This window comes from Podarcis filfolensis, assembly GCF_964270895.1.
Source record: "Podarcis filfolensis genome assembly, chromosome: 17".
Taxonomy (NCBI): domain Eukaryota; kingdom Metazoa; phylum Chordata; class Lepidosauria; order Squamata; family Lacertidae; genus Podarcis; species Podarcis filfolensis.
Genome location: NC_139621.1, coordinates 37,771,918 through 37,788,883, shown reverse-complemented (window position 1 = coordinate 37,788,883; position 16,966 = coordinate 37,771,918). Strand labels below are relative to the sequence as shown.

The 16,966-nt window shown below is 44.9% G+C and overlaps 1 protein-coding gene across 1 annotated transcript in view; it reads right to left on the bottom strand.

Annotated features, from left to right (window-relative positions):
• The window catches only part of CD4 (CD4 molecule), a 28,842-nt gene extending 12,197 nt beyond the window's left edge, over window positions 1-16,645 (bottom strand). The window contains exon 1 of the mRNA XM_083593631.1: window positions 16,219-16,645. The gene's annotated coding sequence lies outside the window, so the exon portion shown is untranslated. The remainder of the gene's footprint in view (window positions 1-16,218) is intronic.
• Window positions 16,646-16,966: the final 321 nt, after the last annotated feature.

The window sequence follows — 16,966 nt, the reverse complement described above, 5'->3', positions numbered from 1 at the left end:
TTATGCAAAGGATTTAGAAAGTAATAAATGTTAGATTCTTATGTTAGATTCTTATTTCATTGATGGTGTGTGAGAAGGTGAACCCAAGATCTCTGTTTGAGATAAAAATTTAAAACCATTAGCCATCTGTTTTGGAGTGAATAGGGCAATAGGGCAATAGGGCAAAGATGATCTGATAATTAAGGTGCCTTGTCGAGGCAAATGTAAGATATATGGCTACTTGTCTGCCATTTATGGATAGAAGGAAATATAGCTCTTTGTCTCCCATAAAAGGTAATAGGAAATGGGTGTATCTTTTATGATTGGTTCTAGCAAACAGCCAATAGGAATTTCAACCAGGCTGATTGGACAGAGGCAGCCAAAGGAGGAGCAAGGGGGCTGGGCTGAGGAAATATAAGTGCTGACCATCAGGGCTGGAGGATGGGCAGAGCTTTGGTAACCATATACCACTGTGTCTCTCATTTATTTGTCTGACAAATAAATTATTATTTTAATTTCTCTATTGCTGCGTTGAATATTTCATTCCAGCTAAGCGTTAACCACAAGAAGGGTGCTACAAAACAGCCTGAGTTTTGTTGTTGTTGTTTAGTCGTTTAGTCGTGTCCAACTCTTCATGACCCCATGGACCAGAGCACGCCAGGCACTCCTATCTTCCGCTGCCTCCCGCAGTTTGGTCAAACTCATGCTGGTAGCTTCGAGAACACTGTCCCACCATCTCGTCCTCTGCCGTCCCCTTCTCTTTGCGCCCTCCATCTTTCCCAACATCAGGGTCTTTTCCAGGGAGTCTTCTCTTCTCATGAGGTGGCCAAAGTATTGGTGTCTCAGCTTCAGGATCTGTCCTTCCAGTGAGCACTCAGGGCTGATTTCCTTAAGAGTGGATAGGTTTGATCTTCTTGCAGTCCATGGGACTCTCAAGAGTCTCCTCCAACTCCTCCTGAGTTTTAGGAGAAGTCAAGCCTACCACCGCAAGTTATCTCCCTCCAACACGGAACCCAGAACCTAGCCAGCATAGTAATGCTGCCAGAGGTTGCAAATGAACACTAAATGAAAAGCATATGAAACCAAGATAAAAAATCCTCTGGAGCACAGACTCTGGTTGAGACAGCAGCACTGGCATCAAGGTCATCAACCTTGACTAAGCAGTGGTGTTAGTGAAGGGTCCAAGAAAGGAACTGGGATTAATAGTACCACTGGGTGGAGTAGAGGAACAGTCCTTTCCATGCCTCTTCCCCATAGCTTAGGCTCCGCTGAGACCCATGCAGAATGCCTGTGTGTGTGCTGGGATCTTATACTTTTTAAGTTATTTAGAAGCTCACTTGGCGGCTAGTTTGGCACATATAGTTGGTGGCACTGAACCTTCAGAAGCCACATGGGCACTGAGGTTTAAATCCAAGGCGGTGTTGGGCACTGATGTAACGGAAGCTGCTCTCTCAGTGGAATGACAGGACAGGCTGTATAGCTTCTTCAGAGCCCGTTTCATACAAAGCGTGTTCTCCCTAAAATGAGAGTACGTGTTGCGGTGGGGACCGCCAGGCCAACCCTCTGTTGCCAGGCAGGTTAATGGTTATTGCCTGAAGCAACGATTGGCTGACCGGGTTGCTGGGGCAAATTGCATGTTTCAAATTGGGTGGGTGGGACCAAAGGCTATAAATATTGGGGGCACACTGCTTTTGCTTTCTCTTTCACAGAGTGTTTCGGATCACCCGCCTGCCCGCCCTGTGATCCGGTTGACGTTGCTGTGCCTGTCATGGGGTTGTCTGCCATTGGGGCAGGGGCCTAGTAGGAATTTTATCCATTTGGCTGATTGGCTGATGCCACTTGTTTTTTGCCTACTACTTAGCAATTCGTCACAACTTGTAAGGTTGCGGTTAGGCATTGGTTATAAAAATTGGTGGTGGAGGGGTCAGGATAGGCTGTGCCTGCCCCTCCAATGGTGCTGGAAGGGAATTCTGTTAAAGGAATCCTGGGGCTTGCCACGATTTCGTCCAATCCCTGAAATGGGACCAGGGCCGGCAAGCCTTGGGGAGCTGGTTGGGTGAGCGGTGAGGGACTGTCGCTCAGCTCAACTGATCCCCAACATTGTTTTCCCTTCACTGGCTTCCGAGGGAGTTCGGAAAGTCAGTTCTGTCCCAGGTGGGAGGACAGAGAGTCATAACCAATGCCTAAGCAACCACTCACAGATTATGTATTTTAATAAAGTTGTGGCCAAAATAGTGCCAAAAACCTTAAACTAAAATTATGTGTGATTTGTGAATTATTTGAGGGGTGGCTTGGGGACCTCCACACGCAACAACACCTGGAGAGGAGAAGAGCAATTTCCACGGGGTTGCTTGGTATACCACTGACAGCAGGGACAAGGCTCTATGCTGTGTTCCTCTCTCCTAAGCAGAGAAGGCAAAGCATGACCTATAAAGCCGCAGGTAGGCAACCTGCTTTTGATTTTGTGGCGAAATACAATACAGGACTCTTCACCGCTCCTTTGTGTGTGCAAGGGTTACATAAACAAGGTCTTTTGTCATGTGTTTGTGTGCTCCTGCACAACCCTTCCTCTGTTTTTCTCAGCCCGCCCCCATGGCCTTGTGGTTTTCTTCTTGCTCTGCTCTCGTTTGCAGCTGAGGTTTTTGTTCAGGAACCTGCTGGGAAATGATAAGAGGCTCTGCTTGCGGGGCTCTTTCTGTGGGTTTCTGTTTCTTCCACACCACCCTCCAGGACGGAAACAAGATATTTGCCATTTCCAGACCGAAACATTAATCTGAAGCCTGGAGCCCAGTAGACCTTACGGCCAAAATAAGATGAGGCCTGGGAGATCCTTAGTCATATCTCCTGACATTTTCATTTCTACCTAGAGGCAACTGCCAGGGACTTCAACAGTGTGGGGGAACTAAGCAAGGCACACAGGTGACGTGTGTGCCTGTTTCATCTGCTGCCCAGGTGTTAACTGCTGGTGGACAACTGTGAGGCTCCTGATCCCCTTCTTAGCATTCATTATCTTGAAACCAGACTTGGGTGAGGCAGCCCTTCAGCTAGATCAGTCTTCGCCAACCTGGCTTAGGACAATTCCCATCAGTCTCAGCCAACATAGCTGGGGGGGGGGGCAACAGGTTGAGGAAGGCTGATTTCAATAATCATCAATCATTTGCTACATTGGCTCCCAGTACGTTTCCGAGCACAATTCAAAGTGTTGGTGCTGACCTTGAAAGCCCTAAACGGCCTCGGTCCAGTATACCTGAAGGAGTGTCTCCACCCCCATCGTTCTGCCCATCGTTTCCTGCGTGTGAGGGGAGCACCCTGTTGCAACAGTTCAATAAAGATCAGGCTTACGAGCTGCTTTGCTTCTCAGTATTCTCTGGTTGGCCTCTGTTATTTTCTCCAACCGATGGAGAACCTACAAAGGACTCTATAAGGGCTCTTGTGTTCCCTGAGCAGCCCAAGGCCCTCAGAAGTGCATGCCATTGTCTTCGAGACAGACGGATGCCAACAACAGTCACCAAAGCAAGCAAAACTAATACTGGCCACCGTGTTTCTATTCCACATCAACCCATTCCACATTAAAATTCACATGTCACATAAATAAGGAGGAAAGAAGTTCAGAAAAATGTGTTGTCTTGTGGGAATGTCTCATACTGATAATATGGCAAGACCTTAAGCATCCCTATATTTCTCTTTCCCTTTGTGCTCTGTCCACCATAACTGAAGTAGCTTAAAGTTGCCTTCCCCAGCCAGATGTTTCAAACGACAGCTCCCATCATAAACCTCAGCCAGCATGTGTTGATGGGAACTGTAGTTCAAAACATCTGTGGGGTACTAGGTTAAGGAAGGAAGCTCTAAAGGGTACAGTTTCTATTATATATCTATTGCATTTTATAAATGTTGCGAACTGCTTTTGGACTGTAGCCAAAATGTGGGATGTAATTAAATAAATACCTGCCCCCCCAAAAAAAATCACTGGAAAAATAAGTCATCTAAGAACTGTGGAAAAATCTGTTAATGCCAATAAAACCCACATCATTATCTGACTGTTTAACAGATTGTGAGTGTGTTGAGGTACTGATGACTTTATGAAGTCAACAGAAATGAAAAAAATGAAAATGAAAAATTACAGTGATAATGAAACTTGTTGTTGATGTCCTATACATTTCCATAAGATAAAGATCTTGATTTTTAATATGCAAGTTTCCATTGTAATTTGAATGCTGAAGCGATCAAGTTTTTCTCTTTGACATCTTCCTAACCTTTACGTATTTACTGGCATTAGTTCTCCAAGTCTTTGCCACCAAAAGCAATACTACGGCCAGAAATGTGATTGTAAACGAAGCCCACACTCCTATGAATACTTACTTGGGATTGGGAGTACATCCCATTGAACTAAATGGGACTTTCTTCTGAGTAAACTGCTAGCACCTTAAAGACTAATACATGTATTATGGCAAAGACTTTCCCATCTCCTCCAATGTTTCTCAGATGAAAATAGGGACATCCTAGTCCATCCCCTCCAACATTTTCACTGATGAAAATAGTGACGGCTTCTGCCATTCCGGGACTGTTCCTGGAAAATCAGGACATTTGGAGGGTACGCTTTCATTGACTCAAGTCTATTTCATCAAATACATGAAATGTTATCCTCATTTGACTGGTATAGGGGATCTACATGGGTGTAGAGAGAAAAATGAAAACAGTGAGAATAAATGAAAATAGTTACTGCCAACTGCGGATATAACATCATGCACGTGATGAAATATACTCAAGCTCATGAAAGTATGCCGTAATAGATTTGTTAGCATTTAAGATTAACAAATTTATCCTGTTGTATGTTTACTCTGGGGGACACGGGTGGCGCTGTGGGTTAAACCACAGAGCCTAGGACTTGTCGATCAGAAGGTCAGTGGTTCGAATCCCCGCGACGGGGTGAGCTCCTCTTGCTCGGTCCCTGCTCCTGCCAACCTAGCAGTTTGAAAGCACATCAAAGTGCAAGTAGATAAATAGGTACCACTCCGGCAGGAAGCGGCTTAGTCATGCTGGCCATGTGACCTGGAAGCTGTTCGCCGGCTCCCTTGGCCAATAAAGCGAGATGAGCGCCGCAACCCCAGAGTCAGCCACGACCTAATGGTCAGGGGTCCCTTTACCTTATGTTTACTCAAACTTTAAACGGTACCAAATTTATTATGGCACAAGCTTTTGAAGGTTAAAGTCCACTTCATGTTTTTATTGTAATTATTGATATGTTTTGATTATTGATTTTATATATGTAAATTGTTTTAATTCTATCAATGTTTAATTGTATTTTAATGATGGATTTTTCTATGTGTTTAGCGGTTCTTCTTTTTATCTGTGAGCTGTCTTGAGTCTCATCAGGAGAAAAGGCGTGTTATAAATATATACAAATAATAATAAAGATAATAAACGACTCGGGGGGGAATCAGCAGAAGTTTCAGAAGACTCTTCACTGATTTTTTAATATTATTTTTACAAAGTGATTCATCACATGCTTACTAAATAAATCCCACTGAGTTCAATGGCTCTTGTAAGTGTGTTTAGGATTTTCAGCCTTGATACCGTATTTGGTAACATTCTTCAAAACACCAGCTGTAAAACATTCACAAAATACAGCATTTGTGAATTTTTAAAAATGTAGTTATTCTAACAGTAGAGATGTCAAGTGCTTTAACCACCAGTGCTTATACTTCTGTTGTGGTGTATGGAACTAAGGACCTTTCTTGAAGAGTACTCTCCACGTTCATTCCCACAGCAAGCCCTGACAATTAAAATTCACTTTATACTACTTAAGTCTGTAGAATACATCTACCAGCGACGCGGGTGGCGCTGTGGGTTAAACCACAGAGCCTAGGACTTGCTGATCAGAAGGTCGGCGGTTCAAATCCCTGCAACGGGGTGAGCTCCTGTTGCTCGGTCCCTGCTCCTGCCCACCTAGCAGTTCGAAAGCACATCAAAGTGCAAGTAGATAAATAGGTACCGCTCTGGCGGGAAGGTAAACGGCGTTTCCGTGCGCTGCTCTGGTTTGCCAGAAGCGGCTTAGTCATGCTGACCACATGACCCGGAAGCTGTACGCCGGCTCCCTCGGCCAGTAAAGCGAGATGAGCGCCGCAACCCCAGAGTCGGTCACGACTGGACCTAATGGTCAGGGGTCCCCTTTACCCTTTATACATCTACCACTGCAGTTTCACTCCATGAAAGTACAGGGGAGATACTATCACCTGCCTGGCCAAAATGCTCAGGTAGAGCTTGAGATGAAAAATGAAATTAGGCACCCAAAAGAGAAGGTGCTATAGTAAGGGCAACTGGGCTTTTTCAGAAAATATCAAGTAGCTTTTCAGACCAGCCCTGCATGAAAAACCTCTATGGTTCTATGCTCAATGTGTATAGCATGAAGTACTAAGAGCACCAGTAAAATTGTACAATTCATTCCTCCCAGGGGTGTATGGGTTGCTAGGGAAATGGTAGTACCTTTGGTGGGGGGCACATCATGCTCCTTCTGGGGTAGTTTGTCCAATTTTGGTCCCACTCTGCACTCTCTCACCTGTGGTTCCTAGAAGCCGCTAGCATGCTAGAGTGGCCACACCCCAGGAACGGCTTTGACTGGCCGGCTAAACCAGCGGAGGGTAGGTCAGTGAGTTAAGGACTTCCCCTGCACAGGTTTCAACTCCCTGGGGGGCTGGGGGCCTGAGCACCCACAAAATTTCCCAAGAAGGGGCTGGGCACCCCAGTAAATTTCAGTGCCAGGGCCACACACACTGCATTTAGGGAAGCTTTTAATGTTTGGTGCATTACTGTATTTTAATATTTTGTTGGAAGCTGCCCAGAGTGGCTGGGGAAGCCCAGCCAGATGGGTGGGGTATAAATAACAAATTATTATTATTATTATTATTATTATTATTATTATTATTATGCATGGCACCCACTGTCCCGGGCACCCACAGTTGCGGGGCCAAGCTAATAATAATAAATAAATAATAATACATTTTATTTATATCCCGCCCTCCACAGCCGAAGCCGGGCTCAGGGCGGCTAACAACAATCAAATAATCAAACAATTAAATAAACCAACATTCTAAAAATATTTCATTATAAAAATTAATTAAAATCAAGTTGATGGCAACCATTAAGCAAAACTCTGTGCAGGTTGCCAGGGGAGGGAGTCAGGCTGCGCCCTGGCCAAAGGCCTGGTGGAACAACTCTGTCTTGCAGGCCCTGCGGAAAGATGTCAGGTCCCGCAGGGCCCTAGTCTCTTGTGACAGAGCGTTCCACCAGATTGGAGCCGCAGCCGAGAAGGCCCTGGCTCTAGTTGAGGCCAGCCTAACCTCTCTGAGGCCTGGGACCTTCAGGATGTTTTTATTTGCAGACCGTAGGTTTCTTTGTGGGGCATACCAGGAGAGGCGGTCCCGTAGGTACGAGGGTCCTAGTCCGTATAGGGCTTTAAAGGTTAAAACCAGCACCTTAAACCTGATCCTGTACTCCACCGGGAGCCAGTGCAGCTGATATAGTACTGGATGAATGTGGTCTCGCAGCGAAGACCCCATAAGGAGTCTCGCCGCGGCATTCTGCACCCGCTGGAGTTTCAGGGTCAGTCTCAAGGGCAGCCCCACGTAGAGCGAGTTACAATAATCCAGTCTGGAGGTGACCGTCGCATGGATCACAGTGGCTAGGTCAGGGCGAGAGAGATAAGGGGCCAACTGCTTAGCTTGGCGGAGATGAAAAAATGCCGCCTTTGTTACAGCTGTAATCTGCGCCTCCATAGAGAGGGAGGTATCGAAGATTACAGCCAAACTCTTAACGGACGGTGCTGGCACTAATTGCACCCCCGCAAGAGATGGGAGTTGCCCCCTCAATCCCATATCGTCCCGTCCCAGCCAGAGGACCTCTGTCTTCGAAGGATTTAACTTCAACCGGCTCCCACGTAACCATCCAGCCACAGCCTCCAGGCCTCTGGTCAGTGTGTCTGGGGCCGAGTCAGGATGGCCATCCATCAACAGATAGAGTTGGGTGTCATCGGCATACTGATGGCAACCCAGCCCAAAACTCCGGACAAGCTGGGCGAGGGGGCGCATAAAGATGTTAGAAAGCTAGCACTCCTGTTCCCCTGCATGTGAAGATAGGCTCCCGTACGAGATCAATAATTGATCCAATGGTCAAGAAGCAGGTGGTTTCTGCATGTGCTGTAGAGGGAAGTGAGGGGCAGATGAGGCTTGTCCACCTGGGAAGATAGCCCATCTAGAAGGAGGGAAACTCTGAACCCAAACCTCCGCTGCCTTGTGGGGTATCTTCGAAAGCAGAAAGGGCTAAGATCCTTAGTGGAGTCCCTAAGGCGGTTGGATGGCACCTTGTACACCTCCTGGCAACGCCTGCAGCCAAGCTGGGACCAAACATATTGCTCTGCTTTCCTTTGGACCCCATCAGCGAGGCCAAGAGGAGGGTCTGGTCACCGGGGCAGCCCAGGACCTCCATACACACTGCCTAGGCTTGCACTCCAAGGAGGTCATTTCTGAGCCACTAATGCGGTGGTTTGACTTCACCCTGCCGAGGCGCACTCCATTGTCTCTTGAGACAGACGGATGCCAATAACAACATTCCTCCCTATATTGCCAGAGAGGCCAGATAAAGATTGTGAAGCGGAGGAGCAGCCTCTTCTTTGCTGTGGTGCTCACTTTGTAGTATCCACTTCCCAGGGAGATCTGTTTGGTGTCTTACAAGCTTCGCCAGTGAGGTAAAGTTCTTCCTAAATCAGAAGGATTTTCCTGTGGCTTGACATCTGCAGGCTATTTGGATGGGTGTGGGAGTTATATGAAGATCAAAAATGTTACCGCTCTCTAGCTTTTAGGCTGCACCGGTTCTCTCATTAGGCAGAGGGAGCCAACGGCCTCAGGCGGCAGATGCTGCAGGGCAGCTGTCCTGGCTGTTTCTTCTCAATCCGTGAGCTGTTCCTCTCCACTGGTGGACAAAAGGCAAAGCCTGTGCCGGACCCTTTTAGTTGCCTCAGGTGCAATACTGGCAATCCCATCGGCAGTGCTGGAACAGCTGCCCACCCAGCTTCTGAATATGGAACGGGGAGGTTGTGCCATCTTGTCCTTTGCCTCAGGGAGCAAAATGTATTGGACTGGCTCTTGGTTTTAAGTTCTATGCTTTTCATCTATTGTGCTAAGGGTACTATTGGGATATGTATTATAAAGGACCCCTGACCATTAGGTCCAGTCGTGGCCGACTCTGGGGTTGTGGTGCTCATCTTGCTTTATTGGCCAAGGGAGCTGGTGTACAGCTTCCGGGTCATGTGGCCAGCATGACTAAGCCGCTTCTGGCAAACCAGAGCAGTGTATGGAAACGCCGTTTACCTTCCCGCCAGAGCGGTACCTATTTATCTCCTTGCACTTTGACGTGCTTTCGAACTGCTAGGTTGGCAGGAGCTGGGACAGAGCAACGGGAGCTCACTCCGTCACGAGGATTCGAACCCCCGACCTTCTGATCGGCAAGCCCTAGGCTCAGTGGCTTAACCTACAGTGCCACCCGCGTCCCGATATGTATCATAGTGTTTTTTAAATGCTTAAGTGTTACTTTTTGTATTTTTAACACTTATATATCCCTTTACTAGCAAGTGAGAACTGAAGCAACAAAATGTTGCTGCGTATCCCTAATCCTAGGACAAGTCCTCCTGTTCAGGGCTCCTGCCAGCCTTGTAGTCCTGCTCAGACCTCACAGGATGGGGTGTGAAGCTTCAGGTGGAAGGAAAGGGGGAAAAGACACCCCAAACATCATTTTCATTTACAAAAAGCAGCTGCTGGGTTTTGTGTGTGTGGTGGAGTCAGGACTGTAGTGTGAGGTAGGGACTTGAACCATTTCTCCCCAGGCTGTTTTCCCACTGATAATCTCCCTCCCAATTAGAGGCTACTATTTGTATCCATTGGTAAAATTTTGGGGGACACGGTATCCCCCCACCTGCAGGTGTTTTTTGAAAAATAAAAAGACATGAGATTTCTGTCACAGAACTGCCAATATCATGGCAGTTTGACTCTACATCAGTGGTTCTCAAAGGATGTGGCAGGAGAGGATAGCAAGTGTGGCCAGAAGATTCAAGGACAATCAAATAAACATTTGAACATTTCAGTACAGTACAGTATAAAAAAATTGGAGAGGGGGAATGCAACCAGAAACAGTATCCATGCCTCTGTTCAAAAGCATTGGCTGTTCTTATATGCTGTTCTCTATGGCATATTGTTGTGAACAGCGATTTTAAACTCTGACAAATATGGAAGATCAGAAACGAGAAAGGCCTCTTTGTATTGATGAGGAGATGAGAGTGTGTCTAAAATCAAACCTCATATAAATGAAATTTCCTGGCAAAAGCAAGCTCACACCTCTCACTGAGCTTGCATACATACTTAAGGTACATATGCAAGAGGCACGTTTATATTTTGGGAATGATTCAAGTTATTGATGTAACTGCATTGTTTGATGCTTTCTGTATGTCCCATGATCATATTATAAAGTAGTTGTGTTTTGTGTTATAAATAAAGGATTACCAGGAGTTGTTTCCTTTTGTTTTCCAATGCATTTCTTATCCATAAAAAAAAACTGGTGTGGCGCTAGCAATTTTTTATTTTAAAAGTGTGGCCCGCGGAAAAAAGCTTGAGAACCACTACTCTACACATTCACTCAGAAGTACCATATTTTTTGCTCTAAAAGACGCACCAGACCACAAGACGCACCTAGTTTTTGGAGGAGGAAAACAAGAAAAAAAATATTCTGAATCTGAGAAGCCAGAACAGCAAGAGGGATCGCTGCGCAGTGAAAGCAGCAATCCCTCTTGCTGTTCTGGCTTCTGGGATAGCTGTGCAGCCTTTATTTGCTCCATAAGACGCACACACATTTCCCCTTACTTTTTAGGAGGGAAAAAGTGAGTCTTATAGAGCAAAAAATACTGTAAGTTTCACTGATCTCAGTGGGATCCAATCCCGCTTCCGGATGACCTGTTTATTCAACATTTGTTCTGAATTGTTTCCACAGAGTTTGTAGCTAAATATACTACTCCTGCCCCCAGCAGGAGGTGGCAAAGCCAGAGCGGTACATGCGGGTATGCAATGGAGATACCAAGATGCATCTCTTGGCTGCCATCACATGAGGCCTTTCACCATTTAATTAGTTTTTTCTCATGCCGCACTGTGTGAGGTTGAAAAGCACAGGCAGATGCCCCACGGTAGGCCATTTGTTATTACAAAGCCATTTAATGGATCTCTTTGCATGAAAAGGTTTCGTTTCTCCTTTAATGCTGGTGTCTTGTGGCCAGTTCCCTGATTAACCACCTGCCTGCATCACAGCAGCCGAAGGACCTAGGCTAGCAGACACATCTGCCTCTTCGGATTATGATGGCCGAGAAACCTGAAGACAGCGAATACATTTCTGTCATGCTGAGAGAAAGCAGTGTTTGCACTCACACATCTTACTCACTGAGAAAAAGCCTGAGGCTGGGAATCCTGTTTCTCATAAACCAGAGAGTCCTATAAAAGTTTATATGTTCCTCTGGAGTGTTGGAGAAGCCTACAGTGCTTAGTTCTATGTGTGGTAAAAAATTGAGCCATGAAGGACTGGAGCAGAAATGGAAACGCTTTATTTCTTCGCCCTCAATTTTCTCTTGACCCTGTTTGGGGCCAGAGATTGAAACATGGTGGGAAATTTGAAGAAAACAAAACTATTTTTTAAAAAATCAGGATGATGAGTAAAGTTACATTTATTGCATTTATAAGGATTTCATTACTAGCTTTTTCTCAAGAAATTTGAGCTCCTGCTTGTTTTTCTTTTCTTTCTTTCTTTCTTTCTTTCTTTCTTTCTTTCTTTCTTTCTTTTTATATTTATACAGTGTTGAAGTCTGATATTAGCACTGTCCAATTTATGCACCCGCTTGCCACAGTGCTAGCTGTTTATTTTCTAAATTTTTGCCCCTTTCCCCATGTGCAGATTTTATTACGGCATTAGCTTTCATGAATTACATCCCACTTCATCCAATGCATGGTAGGTCCAGTACAGTGCAAACCTCTGCATGCCTACTCAGGAGTAAGCCCTATTGAGGTAGGTGTGTTTAGGACTGCAGTTGGGCAGAGCAATCCTAATGTGAGGATGGGACTGGAGACAAGAAGCAGGGGATTCATTGCTGCATTTGCATCTCTGCTGGCCAGGGTGCTTCACTGGAGAATTCCCCACCTCCACACCCCTGTGCTGGCACCTTGGGAAATCTGAGGAGCTTTAAAGTGGATCCAGCAGATGCAAAGCATCTAGCACTGGCATCCTGTTTGGGGGCAATACCCTGTTTGAGGGCTATTAGATACTGCGCTTGAGAGAAATGCAGTAGTAGCTTCCTATTTGCCAGAGGCTATTTGAGGGAACTATGCACCATCCCATCACCTCCTGGCAAATAGAAGGGGAAGAAATGGAGGCAGTGAGAGATTTTACTTTCTTGGGCTCCATGATCACTGCAGATGGTGACAGCAGCCACGAAATTAAAAGACGCCTGCTCCTTGGGAGAAAAGCAGTGACAAACCTAGACAGCATCTTAAAAAGCAGAGACATCACCTTGCCAACAAAGGTCCGTATAGTAAAAGCTATGGTTTTCCCAGTAGTGATGTATGGAAGTGAGAGCTGGACCATAAAGAAGGCTGATCGCTGAAGAATGGATGCTTTTGAATTATGGTGCTGGAGGAGACTCTTGAGAGTCCCATGGACTGCAAGAAGATCAAACCTCTCCATTCTTCAAGAAATCAGCCCTGAGTGTTCACTGTAAGGACAGATCCTGAAGCTGAGGCTCCAAGACTTTGGCCACCTCATGAGAAGAGAAGACTCCCTGGAAAAGACCCTGATGCTGGGAAAGATGGAGGGCACAAGGAGAAGGGGACGACAGAGGACGAGATGGTTCGACAGTGTTCTCAAAGCTACCAACATGAGTTTGACCAAACTGCGGGAGGCAGTGGAAGACAGGAGTGCCAGGCGTGCTCTGGTCCAGGGGGTCATGAAGATGCAGACACGACTAAACAACTAAACAACAACATGCACCATCCTAGCCTTTCAATATGTGTGTGTGTGTGTGTGTGTGTGTGTGTGTGTTTAGGAATTCAGCCTGCTAGTTTGTCACGTCCATACAAAAACCAAATAGGCACAGCATAATTAAATGCAAATCCGTAACTGAATTATTAAAAGTCAGGTGTGCATAAAGCAATCTTATCACATGAATGTTCCTTAAAAATTGCCTTCCTGCTGCTAATAATAAAAGAGACTGCTTTTCACTTGAGCAGCCTAGCTTTACTTGCCAGTTAAAAACTAGAAACTTTTTGCAGATTGGATTAGGGGTCAAAAGGAACTAAGAGGGGAAGAAAATCCCAGTCTAATCGCTTTATGAATAGAGCAATCAGACAGAGAATGAGGAACAACATCTACTACCTGAGTTCTTCTAAATAAGATGCCTCTGAGCATACAGAATGTTCTTGTAATGGCCAAGGGCATTTGCTAAAATCTCCGGAGTAAATGCATGCCTTTTGATAAAACATTGATATTGCAAAGTCCATCTCCAATTTGATTTATGTACAGCACAGAGTTATGTTATGTGCTTTAGAATCAATATACTCATCTACAAGTAAACATAATGTCCCAATGCATTTTTTATTTTGCCTTAGGTTTTCCCTTTTCTTTCGTCTTGTCCCTTCCTTTGCACTGCATTTCTGTTTTATTATACTGTTATACCAGCCAACATTTTTCTGATTAAAATAGGGACGCTCCGTTCCATAATGATAATTGTACTATGTATACCCCACACATTACTGGGTTGCCCCAGCCACTTTGGACAGCTTCCAGCATATATAAAAACATAATAAAACCTTTAAGAAAAACCCTTCCCTATACAGGATTGCCTTCAGACTGCTCGGGGGTCGGATAACTCTACACCCTCCAACATTTCTCCAATGGAAATAGGGACATCCTAAGGAAAAGCGGGACATTCTGGGATCAAATCAGGAACTGGGACAGCTTCTCTAAATCAGGGATGTCCCTGGCAAATAGGGATACTTGGAGGGTCTGTGCTGTTAACTCCTTGCTTCCACTTTAGCGGCTCAACTAGCAGGCGATAACTGAAGTATTTGTAAAGCAAAATCCATCTGGACTTAGAAGGGGCTCTATGAGTGATGCAGTATAAAAGCATTTTCAAACATGCTGTCCTATGTCCCTGACAGCCTCTGGCTCGGATCAGGCGGGGGCGAGAGGGGATATGTGCCCTAGGCAGCAGGTCGGAAGAAGTGGCAAAATAGGATCCTATGTGGGAGAGGGGGGGGGGCGGCAGCAGTGCAGACCTTTCTCCCCCTTTGGAAAAATGTGTAGATTTGGCACTCGTCAGCATGTTGCGCTCTTTTTTGTGCACACATGAATGATGAAAAAGGTTTCCAATAAACCAGAATCCAGATTTAAATTTGATTAAGGTGTATGTGAAAATGATAGCTTTTTAACCATTTAACACATGTTTATCTCACTTGCTTCTGAAGTCAGCTGTAGTATGAGGCAAGTTGAAGCGGCCATTTCAGATATCTTTAAAAGCAGATGCGTCAGAGACTGAAACAATTGATCTACAAGGCAAAATCCACCAAGACAGTCTTATCCCTGATTCATAGTAATGATAAGTCATGGATGGAAATGGAACTCCTCTACCTATTCTATAGGGAACTCCCATTCTTCCTGAAGAATCTAAAAGTGTCACAAATTTCCAATCTTTAGTCGTGGCTGGGGCAAACCAGTCAGATGGGCAGCATATAAATAAAATTATTATAAAATTATTAATATTATGCAAAAGGCCCACTGAAATTAACATGCCCTTGCACATTCTCTCCTCATTTCAATGAAGCATGCAAAGGAGAACATCTTCATGTTTGTCCTCCATATTAAATTGTGTGTTCTATAAGGGTGCCATCTGGATTTTCTGCTTGAGGCACCAACATGTCCTGGATGGATCCTGTGTTCTGGTTAGGGCTGTAGAATTTCAGGTTATTCTCTCACTAGCTACAAAATATGGTTGGAATCCCTATGGGGAGAAACTTTTGCTTAAAATTGAAGAAAATGCGAGTGTGCTAAAGCAGGAAATTCTGTCTTGGCTGATGATGATTAAAGCAATTTTCAAGGCAAGAGGAAACAAATGCCTTGAGAAATTTTAGTCAGACATTTCAGGGACCACGGCGCGTTGAGGGGGATTGCATAAAGGCACACACAAAAAGATGATTAGGTGAAATGAGGAATAAAATAGGGAGCAGCTCAGGAAAAGCAAAGCTAGGAAAACGCTGCACAGATTACAAATTACACAGCAGAAGCCGGAGCAAGGATGCGGACAGACACACAGTGGCTCTGTTCGTAAAAATATTCATTGAACGGGTAGAGAGATGGGGAATCAAGAACGCACCTGATGTCCCTGTTCCCAAACTCTGAGTGTTCACTCAGAGGTACAAATAAAGTTGGTGCATTGGCTCTGTACCCATAATCAGTAACTCTGCTTTTTGCAAAGCCCTGCCAATTGCACAGAGAGGGCCTTCAGATGAATGCTTGGAGTGCCTTCGATACTATTCACAGAGTATGCAAAAAGAACTAAGAAATGCGAACAGGTTATGTGTTTATAAAGAGAACCTTCAATAAAAAGGTGAACATGAAACTCCTCAAAGAAGAGAAGCAAAAGGTTAGAGACCTCGTCGACAAGCTAATGCTAATGTGTGTGTGACATTTGTATCGCTGGAGAGAAAATGGTGTAGCGCATGGGTAGGCAAACTAAGACCCGGGGGCCAAATCCGTACCAATCGCCTTCTAAATCCGGCCCGCAGCGTGTTTTTACATGAGTAAAATGTGTCCTTTTATTTAAAATGCATCTCTGGGTTATTTGTGGGGCATAGGAATTCGTTCATCCCCCCAAAAAAAAATACTCCGGCCCCCCACAAGGTCTGAGGGACAGTGGACCGGCCACCTGCTGAAGAAGTTTGCTGACCACTGGTGTATTGTCTAAAATGCAGAAGACAACTTATCTTCTATAAGCAAGAGGGAGAATGTTCTCTTTTTTTAACCTCCCTAGAAAATAAACTTGCATAGGGGCTAGCTAGGGATGGGGTGAATGTGTCAGATTATCAAGTCACTTGGCCAAAAATATCCTGCTACCACTGATTTATTATAGGACTGGTTTATAAAACAGGGAAACTGTGTCCTTACCTCTTTCTTTCTTTCTTTCTTTCTTTCTTTCTTTCTTTCTTTCTTTCTTTCTTTCTTTCTCTGTATTTCTCTTCTGTTCTTTCTCTCTGAAAGATGAGTTCCTCGCCAGGTGTTAACGGAATGAAGAGCTGAAGGAAGAATGGGGGGAAACCCTCCCTCTTTCTCTCAAAATACTGAAAAAAGCCAGTAAAGTTCAGAAAGCCACTCAGCATTTCTGGTTTCTCCATCCCCTCCCTTCCCCTTGCACCGGAAAACAACAAAAGGGGGGGGGACCCAGCTGGTTCTGGGTTGGACTTCAGAGACTTTCAAGAGACCCGCAATTGGGGTCATTTGGGGCACTCTGTGGGGATCGAGTTGCTTTTGGTGTTAGTTAGAAAACTACAGGCAGAAGTTATAATGAATCTTTCTAATGGATTTCTAGTTTCTCGGTTTAATTTTCAACACACGTCAGCTTTCCTTGCTCTCTCGGACTGGCCAGAAATCACTGTGAAAGAATTAAATAATCTATTTCCTCCAACTGACTTACTTCATCCTCTACACGGTTCTCTTTTTATTTTTGATACTGTTTCCTTCTTGGATAAAAAGAACTGAAATATGGTGTATATATACATATAGACACACACACACACACACACACACACACACACACATATATATGTATATATATGGTTGACTATCTGTTTTGTAGAAGTTTCCGTACGTTATTATGTATTATTTGTATTTCTTTGTTTTTCGTTTGTGTTTTTTT